The 18,395-nt window shown below is 38.7% G+C and overlaps 1 protein-coding gene across 3 annotated transcripts in view; it reads left to right on the top strand.

Moving 5' to 3' along the window:
• Positions 1-61: 61 nt before the first annotated feature.
• The window catches only part of OTUD7A (OTU deubiquitinase 7A), a 100,683-nt gene continuing 82,349 nt past the window's right edge, over positions 62-18,395 (top strand). For all 3 annotated transcript variants that reach the window (XM_031061046.1, XM_005425856.2, XM_031061045.1), the window contains exon 1: positions 62-179. The gene's annotated coding sequence lies outside the window, so the exon portion shown is untranslated. The remainder of the gene's footprint in view (positions 180-18,395) is intronic.

Here is an 18,395-nt window from a genome sequence, read left to right as displayed (position 1 = left end):
GGGCAGGGCTGTCGGCTCTGCCCCCGCCCCGTCTCCCCCGGCTCATTGATGAGCTCCGGGAAGGGCTTCTGCATTGCAGACTCGCTTCGCTCCTGCATTCGCGGCTTCAGCCTCTACAAGGAGCCTGTTCCCTGGCCGGGTGGTTCGGTGCTGCTTGGGCAAGAGGCCGATTCGGGCAGGTGGGATGTTCTTCTGTGTTTCTTAGACCATGTCAGGACATTTGGCAGGATTGACCTCATTCGATAACTATCTGATGTACTTATGATATTTGTTCTCCTGAAACAGCTACAAAAGGGGGTACTGCCTGGATTTGCGGGAGTAATGCTCATTAGGAGTTCACAGGGTGCAATATAGTGCAGTGAGATATAACGTGTATATAAAACATAATGCAGTGAGGCACAACCTTACATAATCTAAATTTAAAAAGCTCACTACCCCTACGCTTACCCTGGAGGTTGTAGGAATATGTCTGTTCTAAGCGCTTTCTGGAGACTCGTTCGGTACCTGTCTGACATAAAGATGCACTGTGCCCTCTGAGCCACTTCTGAAAATAAAAGGATAAATTGTTGACTACTTTTGCTGTAGTTCTGTCACAGTAAGTTCCTCAGTTCTGGTCAGTGTCTCTCGCACACAGTGATATTCATGGCTACGTGGGCATACACAGCTTCCACAGCCAGAGGGAATGGTCTCTTCTGTTGTCCCTTGGATGTACCTTTAAATTGACCAGCTAAAACACTGTCATATTTTAATAAACTCTTGAGGCTTCTCTCCTTGGGCCTGAATAGTGCTGCATTTTCTAGCATATGGATATAAATTTGATGTAAGCCAAAAGAAACCTTTCACACTTTTCATTTGACCTTCACCATCTCAGACAAATACTCAAAACAGATGATCTGGGAGAGTATTTTGGAGAGGCCTGGTTTAAAATATGTTGCTGGATGCAACGTATGCAACTCATACCGTATCTAGGATGACATACAATCAGTGTTCTGAGCTCTGTATCAAAGGGAACTAATGTCTGATAAATTTGGCCCACATTTTATTTTAACTCAGTCCTTACAGATGACATTGACTTTAATAAAGGTTGCTATGGCACAGATTTAAAGCAAATTGTATTAAGCTTCTGGAATTGAAACTGCTGCTGATAGGAAAAGTGTTGTTTTGTTATTTACAATCTGTTATTAAAATATGAGCTGTTAAGGCTGGATCTGGCTCTGTTTTCTGCTGTTGGAGTGAATTGACTAAATGGTCCCTTTCTATGGATGGAGGCCAGATTTTTCCCTGGTATGACTGTGCTGCTCACGCAGGGGTGAGCTAGACTTTTCCCATTTGAATCTGGAATATAGATGAATATCGGTGCCTACCAGCCTCTGGAACACTTTCTATTGCAAGGCTGCTTTTGCTAAAGCTATAATATTGGTGTGGAGTACAGAACCTCTGTGGGCTGTGCATGCCCACACAGCAGCAGTCGTGGTATGACGTGGGGTAGCAATGGCACCTTTGTGAGTCTAGTTCTTTTGTGGTACTACATTTTCATGTCTGTAGTTTTTACAAGAAACTCAGTCATCTCCAGGACAGGTTAATTCAGGTGTAATATAACAACTGTTAAGGGGATTAGACTGGGTAGGGATCAGGTCTTATAGAGTCTTATTTGTGTGTGTGTATAGTGCAAAAGTAACTGATTGTTTGCTTAATAATAATGTATCTGGTTTTGGAAAAGGTTGGTTTGGGTTTTTTTGCCAATGGATTCTAGAAGATTTTAATCTTGGTTTAATCAGTACGTATTCACGTAGAGGTGATGCTGGCTGGCTGTTGCAGACTCCAAAGAACTGTGTAATGAGCAGGTAGAAAGGTACTTAGTCCTTCCCTACTAAGCCTCACTCTGCATCTTTCAGTGCCCTGGCGCATCTCTTATTGTCATGTTGGCAGACTCAGCAAAAAGGCCATTCAGTGAATGGGACTCCAGGTAAGGCATTTCATGGAGCTGTGCACAGGCAGGCTGTGAACACTTACTGATGTTACTGGTGCAACCATTGTGCTAATTGTTGTCATAGTTGCCCTTTGTGTTACTTATTTAAAAATTAGGGAATCTATGTTTTAACCAGCAGTATACATAGAGCATCTAATTTAAATTAAAGCTGCATTTTTAAATATAATCCCTGTGGTGTTTTCAGATGATTTAGAGTCTTGTATGAATTCTTTTTATCTGTGTTATTTGGGGGGGGAGAAGGTTTTTATTGAATTTATGATATACTGCATAAACTCAAGAATTAAAAAAATGTGTATATCATTGTGCTGTCACATACTGTTATTTTGCCTGTTCTTGCCTTTGGACCCAGTAACCCTGTGTAGTCTTCATGGGAGGAGAACACTTGCAAAGCATAATTATGTATTGAGTTATACAGGAGAGAAAGTTGGACCTGAGAGAAGGAAAAGACCAAGGGAACTAGCAGAATGTTTGTGTCCAGATAGTCCACACTTCATATCTTGCAGTTTTTAATGAAGCCTCCTTCTTTAATATTTTCTGCATTTCAAAAACATAATGAAATCTGAAGCTCCTTTTGACTCAAATTCCGTAACATATCTTGGGATTCATACTGAACAAAAATTAAACATAAAATTAAACATAAACTTTTAATTAAGCAAATGGTAAGCTTAAAATACCAGGTGCAACTGTTGTTAAATTGAGGACTGAAAACAGAAAAGGCTTTGTTGTTATTGAAGATTTTGTATTCTACTGGTTCATTTATCACTGACGTGACTATACAAGCATTCATTGATATTTAGACTAAAGCATGGAGCTAAATGGTATGTGGATCTTCTAAACAAATAAATCAGGTTGCCCTAATGAAAAAACTGGGAGATTAACCTGGCTGCTTAGATGCTCTGAAAATTCAGCTGTATGGACTTATACAAAAATAGTTTACCAATTGAGGTGTGGTAGAAATATTGCGTGGATATTATATTGCATTTTCCTGTATTTATTTTTTATTGTTTTCCTAAGGCAAAGCATGACACAAAACAGAGAAGTTGAGTAAGATGGCAGAACTCTTCTAAAATCCTAGGTGGTAATTGACTGGCTTTATTTTAAGGGCAGATTAATTAGTATATACATGTAACAGTACAACACTTTCACTGTCATATTTTCTAGACTTTTTTTGTTGTCCTTCCCGAGCTACTGACCCAAGGGAGGAAAAACTATAAATCTGACAAGCATGGAGGTACTGGAGATGCGAGAGACTTGACTTACTGTTCTGTTTTCATATTGTTCTCCTAACATGACTTTCCATGATTATTTCTGAGTTTAAGCAGTTTGAAAAGACAAAGCTAATTGTGATGTATTGTCTCATTCTCAGTTTACTTGAGTTTCTTATTCCTCTATTTGAGGTTGGTGTTGTCTATTTTAGGATGTTGTTATGCCAGTGATTTTTAGCTTTAGTGTTAGATTAGTGCTTTGCTGTATGTTTTACTGTGGATTATTGACATCATCTGTATTGACACAATATAGATATCAATACAATATCTGTATTGACATTATCTGCATTATTGACATTATCTATTTATTTAATATCTCTTGGATGGACATTTTGAAAAGCTTGAGGCTTGAAATAGAGAATTTGTTCAGCTTGCTTATTAGCTTTTATTAAAAGGGTTTATAAATTCATTTATTTAGAGTATCTCAGCCTTTTGAAATACACTTTTAGTAAAAAAAAAATCCAGAAATCTCAGGACAAAAGTATGAATTTGCTATAAGTTAGTTTGAAAAATTATTTTCTTAAGTATTACATAGATGACATGAAGGAGTGCTGTTGCTGGAAGTATTTTTCAGTACTTGCAGGGCATTTTTCAGGCTGAGTATATTTGCAAATTCTTCATTATATATTTAGTAAAATTAGAATGCTTCTGTTCTACATTGAAAATTCCTTTGGTCAGAACCCTGAGTTTTGCTGCTGTCTGCTCATGATTTCAGCCTTGTATGCAATGCTTCAATTTAGCCTGTACACAGAGCAAAGTATGGGGGTTTTGTACAAAGGGTAAATAGCTATTTTTATCTGTGAGTATTTTGCAGATACTCAGTTCTCTACAGTGATTTTTTTTTCCATTTGCACATTCTCTTAGGATATGCTGAGTAATCATTTGCATTGAGTAGTTAATCAAGGAAGGGGCAAAACCCATGTAGAAACTGAGCAAGCTGTGGAAGAATTTTGATTCTCATTTTGGTCACAATGGTTATATTTCCCCTATTGTTTTCAGAATTAGAGTAAGGAACACTGAGATCTTGTTCTTTAATTAGATGCTTGAAATATCACATTTCTAATCCTGATGTCTGCTGACATTAGTGGCCTCTGTCCTATGGAATTGTACAAAGTGGTTACTGCTGCATGTGCCCAGGAGATGTAAGAGTGTGATGTTATCAGAAATGTGTTCGAATGCCTTTGATTAAAATGGCTAGCTGCCATGGTGATAGTGCCATAGAAACTGGTAAAATAATCAGTGCCTATTAGAAATCTGAATGAAAAATTCTTTTCTATTTTCTGTCTTTTATGTTTCAGCACCTAAACAGGAGTGAAACTCTGCTGATGTTGTATTTCTGATTGAAAAACATAGTGAATGAATTCCTTTGTATTGCAGAGCAGGCTGGGCTCAGGTTGTTGTATTGGTACTGCTGAAACACTAAATGCATGAGTGACTGACAATTCAGTCATCCATCAGATGACTTCTAGTCCCAAGAACAAGGGCACAGGGGTAGGAGACCTTTCTTACAGAGCTGATATTTGTTGTCAAATCACTTTACTTTTTTCCATTGTATTTACTTTCTAAATAGTACAAGTATAATTTCCTTCAAAAACACTCTTCAAGCAAAGAAGGACTGTGTCCCATAACCAGTGTGTGCATAGACACGGCACAGTAGTGGAAGATCTTTAATTTGGGAGCCTGACTTTGTAAAGGGTCTTGTCTGACTCAAACGACGCGAATCTTGAGTACAAGAATGCCCAATAACATCATATAACACTAATATCTTTACTGGTTTAGCTTTTCTCATCTCTTTTGAGATCTATTGCAACAAGAAACGAAGTGCAAGAAACAGTGCCTGGCTTGCATTGCTCTGTCTCTGGTTGGACCGAGTCATTTCACTGTTACTAATTAGTGACTCTGTAGGGTACCTTACACCCTGTTGGAAATTGCTCAGCAAGGACATGGGGGGATGAACCCAGATGTATCTGTCTAGCTGTATACTGATTAAATTTCTGTGCAAACACTTACATTGCCTGCAGAGTTTCTGAGGTAGTGCAAAGGGGCTTTTATCCTGTGTTAAATAGTTTTCCCTCTTAGAGCCGAGATCAATGTAAAGGACAGTTGCTTGATGGTGGTGAACTTGAATTTATTACGTAGATTTACTCTGTACTAAGCAGCAGACAGTAGAAGAAAACACACATTATCAAGCTGTACCCTTAGATACAGAGATGATAACACTCTTCCTCTAATCAGAGTAACATACTTACCTGAGAACAGAACCCAGACCAAAGCATTGCAGATGGATGTGTCGGGAACAGTTTCAGATCTGCCATCCCTTAACATCTGCCCATCTCTTACCTGAGAATATATAATATCCCAGTAGCTTCTATTTCAAGTCCTAGAGCTGTTACATTGTCAATTCTGATGAAGAGGAGGACATACAGGTGTATTAAATAAGATTATGGTAATGAGACAGGATTGTTTTAGTATAAATAAAGCATTGATTTAACAAACTATAATTAAGTGTGAAGCAATGAAATCACCTCCATGTCCCTCTAAATAACCCTTTACATATTTGTCTCTGGAAGAGTACCACTGGTTTAAGGGAGAGGCAGAGTATAAAGGGAAGGCACATTTATGTAGTTTCAGCAGAAAGAATGACAAAGTATACAACCTGTAAAGTTCACATGTGGGAAAGATTCAGTTAGTATGGTATGTTCATCTGTTCTGCCAAGTACAGTTGAGTTAAGAGCTGGAGACAAGCTTCCCTTCAGAACAAATTAACAGGAGAACATATAACGGAGAAAGCCACATGGATAAGGTTAAGTAAAACCAGATTGATACACTATTTGCACTTTGCTAAATTGAAGCTGCTGGCTGGTAGGAAATTGCCTTGAAAAGTAGTATCCTTTTTCATTACCCCTGAGTACCATGCATTTACAAGGAGGGGATTAAAATTGAAGATTGTGAAGTTAACCTGAAAATTCAGAATTTAAATGAAAAATCAAGAGAGCTGAAATGGTTTATATCAATGTTGGTGTTTCATGTTTGGTTTTCTAACAACCATAAAAAGCAAGGTTCAAAATAAAACTATGGGAAGGCATACCAATATGAAGTCATTTAGGGTGGCATTTCCAGGTTTTCCACAGAGATTTGAGGCCCCATGAGCTACTCTCACAGCTTCTTATCATGTACAGTTTTGATATCTCAGGATGCAGGTGAAGGAAAATCAGATATTCTACTACTGGACTTTTTGCAGTAGTACTTCTGTATTGAAAGAAGACCTGTGTGAAGGAATGAATTTTTGCGCCTTTTAGCTGGGATTGTCTCAGTGGCTGATGAAAACTGTAGAAGCAAAGTGTTTCTTAGCAATAGACAGTTTATGCCTTCAGGCTTCTTTGTATGGATGCATATGAATCTCAGATATACAGAACTCACATCTGTGTTTATAAATGAAGTTTTCTTAGATGTTTGTGTTGTGGTTCAGTTCACTGTTCAATTCTTCAAGACAGAATTTCAAATAAAGTAGGAAAAGTTGCTCACACTCATACGAGTAATGATCCTTTTCTGAGGTACCCAGAAGTGCTTTGCTGGTTTGCTCTTTCTCTCACTGTGTGTAGTTGCACTTGTATCTCTGCTCTGGCATTCCAACCTGAGCATGCCTAGTAGATAAGGACTGTATAACAGTTTTGGGCAGGAAATACAAAGGTAGCTATTATTATTATTATTAGTGTATACTCAAAGCAGAATTTAACCAGGATTATTAGAAGGATGTCTTTTCTTGGCAAGAATAAGAGGAAATGAGGCTGTAAAAAAATGTTATATGAAAGTTCTCTTAAGAAACCCTATGCAGAGATCTGTATTGTCTCCTGGGCAACACAGCTTACATTTTTATAATTCTGCATTGTTCAAAATTTCTTCTGACATTGACTGATGAAAGCCCATGCAGAAGAAAGAGCAGCATCATAAATCTAGACCTGTGGTTTTTGTAACAATAATCACTATGTTGTCTCTCGCTGGGCTACATCATCTTTGTAACGGGAGATACCTGTTTCCTGTCCCTTAATCCATCCCAAATACTGTTCTCTGTTCCTTTACCTTTCAAAGGGAATTATCTGTGATTGGCAGAGGAGGATGTGTCAAACAGTGGCTAGTAGTTGGCAACTGAATGTCAATACTTGTGACTGGGAGAATTAATAAGAATTTTGTAGTAGGGTCCAAGTGTATTTCAGCTGGTTTTGTGGTTAAAAACACATGCTACAAACTATTAATTACTTATTCCACATGAGGTGATCTTTAAAGCAAGGCTGTGGCACTCACTGACACACGCTCCTCACTGCTATGGTGTGTTGCTCATGAGGCTTGGTAGCGCTCTGACTTCAAAAAGATGATATTCTCATGTCTGCAGATAAGCATTGTGTACTCACCCTGGAAAACCTGATGCCTGTGCTTCCAGTTGAAGTATTGCTGGTTGCTCCCCTCAGTGCTAATGCAGATCAGGTGCTTGATTATGAGCACACAAGGCTGCTAAGACTTCAATTAGCACAGAAATACAAATCATTATCTTTTGCTACCACCAGAGATGAATACTCACTCAGCCTGAGCAGCTTAGTTCTAAGTGTCTGGAGTTGATGACATGTTTGCATCTAGATGAAAATCTCTTGACTTTCTTTGATAAAGAATTTGAGAAACAGAGCTGTTATAATTTTCCTTCCTCCAGTTTTGTGTCCTAAAATATGCTTTACATGAGAAATGGCCCCTTCAAGAGCTATTCAGTTGTTAGGTTTCATTCCACATGCCTCTCATATTTAAGATTAAATATTTTCCTATCCAGTATAAATAGAAAGAGATGTACTTATGAGAGAAGATATCTCTGAAACCTTTTGGTTGTCATTAAATGTATCTTTAAAGAATGAAAAATGTGAAATATCCTTCTTTGGATTTCATAATTGAGTTTACTTCCATTAGAAGTTGCTTCACTTTTGTGAGGTAAAGATTGGGAGAGCACATAATTTTACTGTATATTTTGGGTAGAAATAGTCCTATGACTGGCATTACCCCAATTATTTTCTTACAGAGGTTATAGTAACATGTGTATGTATGTTTTCTGTGCACCATTTTTCTTCTATATCTGAGACGTATGAGTGGATGAGAAAATGTTTCTGTAACAAATCCCTTGAGAGTCAAGCTGCCATGGTCCTTAGGAACTGGAGAAAAAGAGGTCTGGGGCTTTAAAAATGCAAAATCCATCCACCCCCTCCAAGCCACTGAAGTGGGCCTTCTCTTCTAGTAGAATAAGGCCAAAAAATAGCCTTTAAGTTGTGGAGTTCTGAGTATCTCTGGCAGAAAGTTACCTTAGAGGGAGTCATTGTGGTAGTAAAATACATTTTGAGCTGAAATACTAAAAGAGTGGATGGACAACAAGTGGGTTTAGTTCACTGCCATTACCATTATTCTGTTCAAACCCATAAAATTGTCTTTTGCTGTCAGAGAGCTGCAGATTAAGACCCAGATATTTTACAATATGTCTCATGACTAATATCTATGAAAAAAGTCTATTTTGAGCTGTTTGAAATGATGCCATGTCAGTATATTCACTTTTAAAGTGGGGCAAAATATAACTGTATAAATAGTTTGCCACATAATTGTGATTTCTGGTGATATTTTATCTCCAAGCCATATCTTTCTTGGATATGGCTATGGAAAATACATTATGTTTAGAGAGAGGAAGAAAAAAAGAATAGATTTTCATGAAACCTGTTACTTCATCACTACTGTGTATTTTGCAGTCTTAAGAGCAGCTAATTTTAAAAGTGATTCAATGCTGTGGAGTAAAGTCCTGAGATCCAGATGCAAAAATGTCTAGTAAGTCAATCTCTAATTACAGTATCTTGTGGTTATCTTATTTGTTTTTATTGCTATACCATGATAAATTTAACCTGGTGTTAATTGTAGTTTTGTAATTTGAGATAATGAGCACTGCAGACAGGGGTTCACCAGGTGCTGTGAAGGTGGAAATGCCAAAGCAGAACTTCCCTGTCTGCACAGCTGTTTATGCAATGTGTGACCTTGTTTGATCTTCTAGCTTAAGTTACAAAGCCAATGAAATGCAGTAGCTGTAGATATAAAACTTTATGTACACAGTTATAAGGAGCTTTCACTACTTTTGAAAGAAAAGGATGTGGAGAAGGTAGTTGAAGACTTAGGGATGTGTTCTAGAAGCATGAGTTACTGTCAAACTGCAAAAATATTTGCTCAAAACCTGTAGAAATCTTTAAACCTTGTAAAATTATTTTGAAGTAGGAAATAAGCTAATTCTCCAGTAATTTTCCAGGGAAGTTGTGTGTGGGTTTTTTTTTTTTTTGGTTAGTTGATTGGTTGGGATTTTTTTATTTTAATTTTTAGAAATTCCTAAGCAGCCAGGTAAACAAAACTTATGGTCTGTTTAATAAAATATCTGGATGGCGAGAACTGCTAATAATATGCAGTTCTCCTTCTGTGTTACTTTTTCATGTTCCCACTGTTTGCTTGGCTGGAATGTAGCGGTGTTACATATTTGTAGATCCAACAGCTCTTCTTGAAGCCTTGCAGTGTAAAATTGGGTCACTGCATATAATGCATGTTAAATAAGACAAGACGGTTTCTTGTATTTACAGAAAAAGTTAGCAGCAGGATCTCACAGTATTTACAGGAAACATATTTCGGTTAAAAATAAGCACATTTCCTTTAAATAAATTACTAGCCATTCACAGAATGTATTCCTCTGGAATCTTCCTCTGTATGTAAATGGCTCAGGATTCAATAAAGTTGACCAAATGTAGCAAAAAGCAGACTATAGCTCTAACGTCCAGTGGCTTGATAGCTCTTTTGTTAATGTTTTGCAATAGCACATTTAAGTTTTGTGTGTGAATAGTTGAGATAAATGTGATTTGGGTTTTTTTTCAGAGACAGGTTAAAATGAATTATTTTATATTAGTAGCCATACAGAGAAGATCTTTCAAAAGTTTCCAATGCTCCTTGCCTCACTTGAAAAGCTGACTACAGGTGCTTAAGAGATCACATGACTTCTTTTAATTGGATTTAAGCTTCTAGGTCCAATGAAGTACTTTAAAAAAGTTCATTATTTTCCTGATGATTAAACTTCCAGATGAAGTTGTAATTTCATTAATAGCCAATCTGTAAAACCCTAATTCAAAACACTGATTCTGTATCTGATAGAGTTGCACCTAAGTCCCAAACCCTTGTGCGCTGTCTGTTCTTCAGTACTGTGCAGAAACAAACGTTTTCCTAGGTCTTAGATATGCCTGTTTAAAACTGAACCTGCAAGGGTGTAGTCTTTGGGAAGCTATGGCAGCTTTTTCAGCATTCCCTTCCAACCTTTCCCTTTCTGGAATCCTCCAGAACTGTTCCAAATCCATGTTTTCCTAGGAATCCTGTGCTTGTCAATCAGAGGGCTTATATTGCTTTGTGAATTCTGATCAGTCAGGAAACAAAATTTCTAAAATTAATTTTCCCTACCTATTAAAAAAGTCCTTCAAATGAAATGCCCAAAGAATGGGAAAATGTACTATCCAAATTTGCCTTAGTTTTAAGGGGACTGGGGCTAAAAGTTATCTTTTTTATTTCAGAATGTAGTTTCTATGTATCAAAGGGTAAAATCTTCAGAGACTTTGCCTCTGTTGTGGGGATTTAGTATCTTGATGGAGAGATGTCTGGGACGTGTCTCTTTAGTTTGCTGAGGCTGGTGGGACGTTCATGAGGTTTCATGGTCGGATCTCCTGAAATCACTCTAGCTGTAGAACTCAGGGATGGAATTTCTTCTTAAAATTCTATAGGTCTTGTTGAACTCTAGCATCCTTTTCAGAAAATACTCCCACTCCTGATTTATAGACTCTTAACTCATTAGATTAATATCATGAATCAATAAAAAGTAACAGCCTTGGACACACAGGTTGTATCTTTGTTGTTCAAAGAAGCCCTTTTGTATCACCTTTCTTGTGACTAAGAGTGAAGTTGATTGGGGAGTTTGGGTTTAAAATGACTGAAAAAAAAGGATTTATTTTTGTGTAGTAGCTGAGCTCGTATTTCAGTTAAGCAGTAAGTGTATGAGGGTTTTAGAACTGTCATGACTTAAAACATACAAAATAAACATCCTGTATTTGTAGAAGTGATCACAGAGTGTGAAATGTTCTTTGCTAGGACTTGCTTTCTATCTACTTGCATTTTATAAATCTATGTCCTATGATAAAAGCTCCTGTTGGCTTTGCTGAGACCATGGGTAGCTTCAGAGTCCTGTACGCAAAGTCAGGCTACAGAATGAAGGCCAGGATGGAGAAGCTGCTACTGCTATTGCACATGTTGGCACTTAGGATATTTTATGTGTCCAGAATACTCCAGTGCAGTAAGTGTTTGGGGAAAAAAATCTTCTTTCTTGGCAGAATAAGCTAAGACAGCTGTTAAATTTCATGCTTAGCTGCAGAGCTCATACGTGATCACTGAAGATGAGTATCTGCCTTAAATAAAGGAGCAGGTCATTAATCTTTTGAGAGCTATGCATGCAGTCTTTGCAAATACAGAGGCCTTAGGGATAACATAACTTCAGTGGCAGAGCCTGCTAGCTCTTGTGTGTCAGGGTGGTGTTAATTGGAAGAGAATTAGAGTAAACTTGCATGCTTTCTAGCTGAATTGTCACCAATCTATTTAAAATATTTTAGTTGCCTTTTTCAGATCTTTACTGTTAATGAAATTACCTCTAAGATTTTATGCATCTAAAAAGATGCACTAACAGTGCCAGAAATTAAATTAATATGCCATGGGAGCTTTCCTAATGAAATTAATATGGTATTTATAACCTTTTTTGAAGAGGCTTTTCACCAGTTACAGCATAAAATGAACTCCCAGGAGAATAAGATGCTCTTTTTTCAAGCTTTTATACTCCTGCCTGCTTCTTTCCATGATATATGAAATAGAAATCTTGAAATGAAAATTAATTTTTTGAGATCCTTCAACGGATTCCTAACATTTTATTATTAATTGTGAACTTCAGTTTTAGATTAGCGTTTATTTTTTTAATCTGTTAGGCTGTGTTTTCCATGAGGTAAGAGCAGCTATCTGTATAACATTAATTATTCTTTGATTTGAGGGAGTTAGGTGTATATATAGATGTGTGTTAGATGTATATACTGTTTTTATTTTGTAAATGGTGAATCAAATGTGCTTAAACATCGATAAACAGGCAGTATTATTCCAAAGATAGGCCACAGCTTGCTGAGGAGAACTAAGAGGAAATTGAGTGTTGCTGCTGTCAAAGCTGAGGCAGAGCTAAAATCAGCATGAAGTGGGTTTATTGTAAAACCAGCAAGGGTTAGGGTTTCATCACATTGGTCCCATTTGGGATATCACTCACCTGCTCTGCTGCCACCACTACATTCAGTGGCTCTTCCTTTCCCAGCGGGGTGAACTCTGCTAGGTTGGGAAGGCTGGGTAGAAAGTTACATTGATCTGTGCTGTGCCTCATCTCGAAGTTACCAATCTTGGAAAACACTGGCCAGGGTTCCTGGGCATCCCCTGGCATTCGTCTCCACTAATCTCTCATCTCTAGGATTTTCTCTTGTTGCCAGTTATGATCTTTGCTGCCTTCTTTCCTTGGCCTCTTCATTCTGAGACTGCTACTGCTTTCAGGGAACCCTTACTTTCAACACTTCGACTCCTGTTTTTCTCCAGTTAATGTGCAGAAACACCATGTGTGAGCAGCCCTTTTAACTGCATGTTCTGCCTTTATGCTAGTTGGAGGACTCAGAATGGGACCGTTGTGTTTAGTCCAGGTGTCACGGAGGGTTACAAGCTGCCTGTACAGACTGCAGGGAGCAGGTACCAGGCTTCTGCCTGAGAGTTCACAATTCAGCTTCACTTGCTCACGGACCCCCACATCCCCACTGCTCTGCTGCCTGTTAGCATTTGCAGTTGAGCTGTTCTTTTCCCTGATGCACTTATGCCAAAAGCTATGCTTGTTGCCATTAGGATAACCTTCATGTACCTTGTCATAGCCTCTATCTTCACTAACCTGAGCATCTTGCCTTTGCAGCATACTTCCACACAGAATTTCTAAGTTTACTTGGTTTGAAAGGAATCCAAATGTGGATTGGTGCTAGAACAGGAGGGACGGCATGTGACTGTCACTTTGCACCTCACATGACAATTTCAAGGTTTACTCTGTGTGAAATGTGAGAACTCTAATGTGAGAACTTTCACATGCTGCAGTACTTGACATGATAAATTTCAGGTAGTGTTGTAGTCCTTTAACGATGCAAAAGACTCCCCTATTGACTGTGAGTGTAGAAACATACAGGTAAAATTTAAAAAAACTAAGGTGACTTAATAGTAGCAAGAAGATGTCTTTGTTCTTATTGCAAATTTTGATTATTCCTTTATATCTTTTCATTTGTGTTGATGGCCCTTTTCTCTGGTGCTTCTGACATAGTTAACGTGAGGGTGTCTCTTCGTGGATTGGGGAAGGGTCACATTTCCCCTCACTTTTCAGAGTCTGGGAGTCCAGCTGGATGCTCTCTCATGCCTGGAGGCAGTTGACCCCAGAAATAGAAAGTGTTTGGGGGCAATCAAGGTCCAAAAGCATCACTTGTACATCTCACTGTTGGCTGGCCAAAATTTTTTTTCGGTTACTGAGGTGCTTATAAATGAGAAAGAAATGTTAATGGACTTCCTTGAATTGCACTGTAGAAGCAGCAGAGCACTTTCTCTGGCTGTTATTTTTATGCTTCAGGATATGTTGGGGAGAAAGCATTTGGAATATGAAGAGCAGTTTCAGAGATGAGGAAACTTCTTATTTTCTCATGCCATAGGCCTTTTAAGGAGCAGATACTCATCTCATGTTCTTTCCTTGTAGTGTTTCTGCAGCTTTTGGTTCTGCTGATCTGTTTTAATCAGAGGGTTTATTGGCACGTCCAATGTTCCCAAGAGAAAACAATATGGAGCCTGATGGTTTCTTCTGTTGGTTTAGCATTCTTTCTGCTGCTGAGTGTCAAATTTAATGGGAAGGTTTCAACCAGCTCCAAGAGCTGTGCTGCTGACTGAAGCCAAAGGAATAGTAGCAAAATGTGTGCTTGCCACAGTTCTAATCAAAAGCACTTCTGCGGTTTAACTCAGAAGGAAATTACAAAGTACTGCTTGGGCAGTTTGCTCTACTTCTGTGGCAGAACTGTAGGAGATGTCTTAGTACTTTTTGAATTTATTTTTCATTTAATCAATTAGAGAAAAGGGGTCAGGAGCACTTGCGGATGTAAAATATCAACCTTCATGCAAAGACAAAATGCATTCTAGCTGGTAAGTCTTCGCTGTATTTGTGGTGGAGAAAGATGTTTGCCACAGGGGTTTATACACTGTTAGGGCGGAATAAATATCTATATGTATGTGTGTATGTGTGCATGCATTTCTGTGTGCATGTACATCTAGGACACAATAACATCTAGAACACAGTAGTTTCTGTTCCTGCTGGGCAGTGCAAGCTTTTTCCACAGGTCCTTCCCTTCTCCTTCACCTGTGTGTCCTAGGCTTGCAGCAGGGAATGCTGAGGGGTGTAGTGTGTAGTGGAGCTCTGGCCCTGCTGGCTTCCCAAGGGAGCTGATTTGGGAGGCAGTGAGATTATTAGGGAGTGAATGATGCAGGATTTTTTTAGTGCTCTTCAGTATTTTTAGTGCTCTTCAGGGTTTTCTTTGAATTTGGGTTTGTTCTAATCTTGTACTGGGGGTGGGTATTTTTGATTTGGTTTGGTGGTTTTTTTTCTTCTCTCACATATGTGGTTTAATATAAAGATCATTAACAGCAAGGATTTGCAATCCCACCTTATTATTTCATTCTTACATGACCTGGGATGAAAATAACCTCACATGTGCAAGACATGATTGAACTGTCATGGCCTCTGTTTCTACAGGACAGTGAATGTTATGTACAAGGTGTGTGAGGTTTGTTGGTGCAAACCTGGCACTGAAAGGGCAGTTGGGTTTCTGCTGAGTGGCTATGTGGTTATTGGCTCATTGACAAAGATCTCTTGTTATTAAAACATTTCCTGCCCTGTAAAGAGCATTTGCAAAATGATGTTATGATAATCATCATCTTGATGGATACATCAGGTGCTGAAGTGCAGACATGGAACATTTACAGCACATCTCTCCTCAGTCTGAGTTAGAGTCAGGTGCTGTAGCCAGGAGATGTAATAGTCCACTCAAAAGTGTACATATTTTGTGGTTGTCTTAAAAACTTCTCAAAGAGGCAGAAAAAATGAGCGTAAAAAAATTTTATATATGACCCTTTAAAATCAGGAGTTGAGCTTCTCAACTCCTATTAACCTGTCATTGCATCTTCTGGCAGTACAATTCTATAACTTCCAATCATTCTCAACTGTAGTTTACTAAATATTTGGAGGATTAACACTCAGATTCTGAATTGTACTTCTTCCCTTGATAGATCACTTAGCAGGGGCAGGGGGGGAGTGACGGAGTGTATAGAAGGCAGTTGCCAAATTTGTAAAAACTGAAGGGAACAGCTGCTTAATACATGTGTTAATCAGCTGTATTGCTGCCCATGGCATGTGAAGAGGGTTTTTGATATTCAGAATACTATGAGCAAAGAGACCCCTGTGGCTGAGGCAAAAGTTTTAACTTTAGGGAAAATCAGTGCATAGAATACAGCAAATCATTGTATGTTAAACCTGGACACTTGAACTTAGGGCATGAGCTTTGTGATTTGGGTTGGTTTTTTCCTTCACACAGTTGAGTAACTATACAGTTTCTTAAATAAACTGGAAGATAGACTGTTGACCCCTTAGGCCATTTTAATTTTAGACACCTACATTTAGAGTTTGGACTCTGATTTAGAGCATTGGATTTGAAAGATTTGGACTGGAACCCAAGAGCTTCACCCTGTCCCTACTGACATTAGTGTCATGTCTCTGAACCTCTCCCTAATACTAAAATTATTAGCACTTCTTTTTTTCTTGAGACCTCCTCAAATTGCTTTATTTATTTTTTCACTCATTTTGCTCCAGAAGGTATATATGTTGCAGTTCCTTTTATTAAAAGCAAAATTTGAATCAGATATGGAATGCAGAGAGTTTTTTGACTTATAATTAGAAATGTACAACTGTTTGCTTTAAGTGAAGCTTACCATGGAGCTCTTCAAATAGCTGTGCTATGTGTTCTGTCATAAAATGAATTGATAGATTACCCAAAGAAAGGTTGCTTACTATAGTTTCTTTAGAGTTAACAAATGTGTTCCCATCATTGCCTGGATTGTAAAGTAAAAGTTACAATAGATAGTGCATCTTTAGGATTTCATAGTCAAGAATACATCTTCAAGTAAAAAAAGTTACTACATCTATATAGAGGAGAGCCTGACAGATGTTTGTGCTTTAGAAGGGAAAATAGTCTTTGATATACTCAGCACAATTGCAGATTCAACCTGTTACTGCAGTTCAGCTTTGGAAGTCAGATCCAGCACATTCTGTGCTGGGAGTATTAAAAACAGATCAATGCAGCTTTACATGAAACCAGTAGTCTCCAGCTATATAGAAAATGTGGCCTAAAGTCTTATCCGAGAGATTTCTGAGTTGAGGTGTACAGCAGACACATGCTGGAGTTCCAAACTGCATTAGGGATGCTGATCTATTATAGTGTCCCAGTATACTGCAAAACCAGTACTGGAAGTGACACTGAATTCCTTTAATCACTCTCTTTTATTCTCAGCAGCTCAGTGGAATTAAGCTTTGGGCCAGACAGTGACAGCTAGAAGCCATTTATGTGAGCTCTGCAGAAAGCAGCCATCATGAAGGGTTCTTTATTTTTATGTATAATTTGGGAAGAGAGTAGTGTTATTTTCCGATGGTGTGGAGAAACTAATATACATTTTATAAACCATTTTTGTTTCACGTTTCAATGCTATCCAAGTGCAAATGTCAGCAAAATCTCTCATCCCCCACCTTTCCAAAGCCATGAACAACCTCAGCGGTGCTAGTTCTCTGAGATTTGTTACTAATACAGTCTTTTTTCTTTTTAAATTACACATATCAACAGCTGTACAATAATTCTGCATAGTCATTAAGGCACAAGATACAGAGATAAAAGTCTGTGCCTTTCATGAGCCCTCTCCTGAGCAAGACCCCAGAAGAAAGCAGCAGTCTTGTGTCAGAAGAATGAAAGGGTAAGGAAGCATAGCCAGGGTGTCACTTGAGGCCTGCAGGCATGTGCTGATGAGCTCAGTCGCTACACATTTCCCAGATTAAGAGAAGTAAGACAGTAAAAAATGCTCACAGTTCATCAGGGGTAAAAGCTTGCTTTTTCCCTTAAGTCACTGGTACAATTTTCATTTCTTACAAATTATGAGAAGCAGTAGGATTGTTAAAATTTCCAGCATGCTGCCTTTCACACAATTCTTTTATCATAGTTCTGATGAATATTTTTTTTGGCAGCAGTATTTCACTTTTCTACATTTTAGAAAGTCCAAAGTAGCTTGATTTGGATGATTGGATACAGCTTTATCTGAGGAATATGTACTTCTGTCTAATCAGAAATGCTATTAATGGTCTACAGCTATTAGATGCAGATGTAATATCCAGTTTGGGTTGTGTTCTAGATTACAGAATAAATAGATTATGTAGAAAATTGTTTAGGACAAGATTGGTGTGTGTTTCATAGATGTTCCATGGTTTGGGCGTGTCATGGGTTTACAGGAAGCAGGTTTTCTGGGAATGGAGTGGCCAGAGGCCAATAGGTGTTCAGATTCTAAAATTGACACCAGGCTTGGCCACTGAGGGTGGATGCGCCTCTGAGAACACAGGGGTTAGAAGCAGAGCACTCCCTTGGGCTCTCTCTTTGATTTCCGGCCAGCAAAGAGGCAAGGCTTCCCCTGCCCGGCTTCGAGCTGGGCGGGGGAGGGAAAACCTGCGGCCCGGCAGAGGTAGGCCTGACCCCTCAGGATGGAAGGGTGGTGGGGGCACCAGGAGGCGTTGGGCAGCCCCCCCACCCAGGAGAGACAGAGGGAGAGAGGCCCCGAGAGGATTTGGGCAGCACCCCCCCCCCCAGAAGCCGAGAGAGAGAAAGCTGGTACGGGCCTGTGGCCTTGAAGGGATATCAGCCTGTGAAGAAGGG

This window comes from Geospiza fortis, unplaced genomic scaffold, assembly GCF_000277835.1.
Source record: "Geospiza fortis unplaced genomic scaffold, GeoFor_1.0 scaffold317, whole genome shotgun sequence".
NCBI lineage: Eukaryota > Metazoa > Chordata > Aves > Passeriformes > Thraupidae > Geospiza > Geospiza fortis.
Note: the sequence above shows the minus strand (reverse complement) of the source record. Positions and strands in the feature narration are given on the sequence as shown.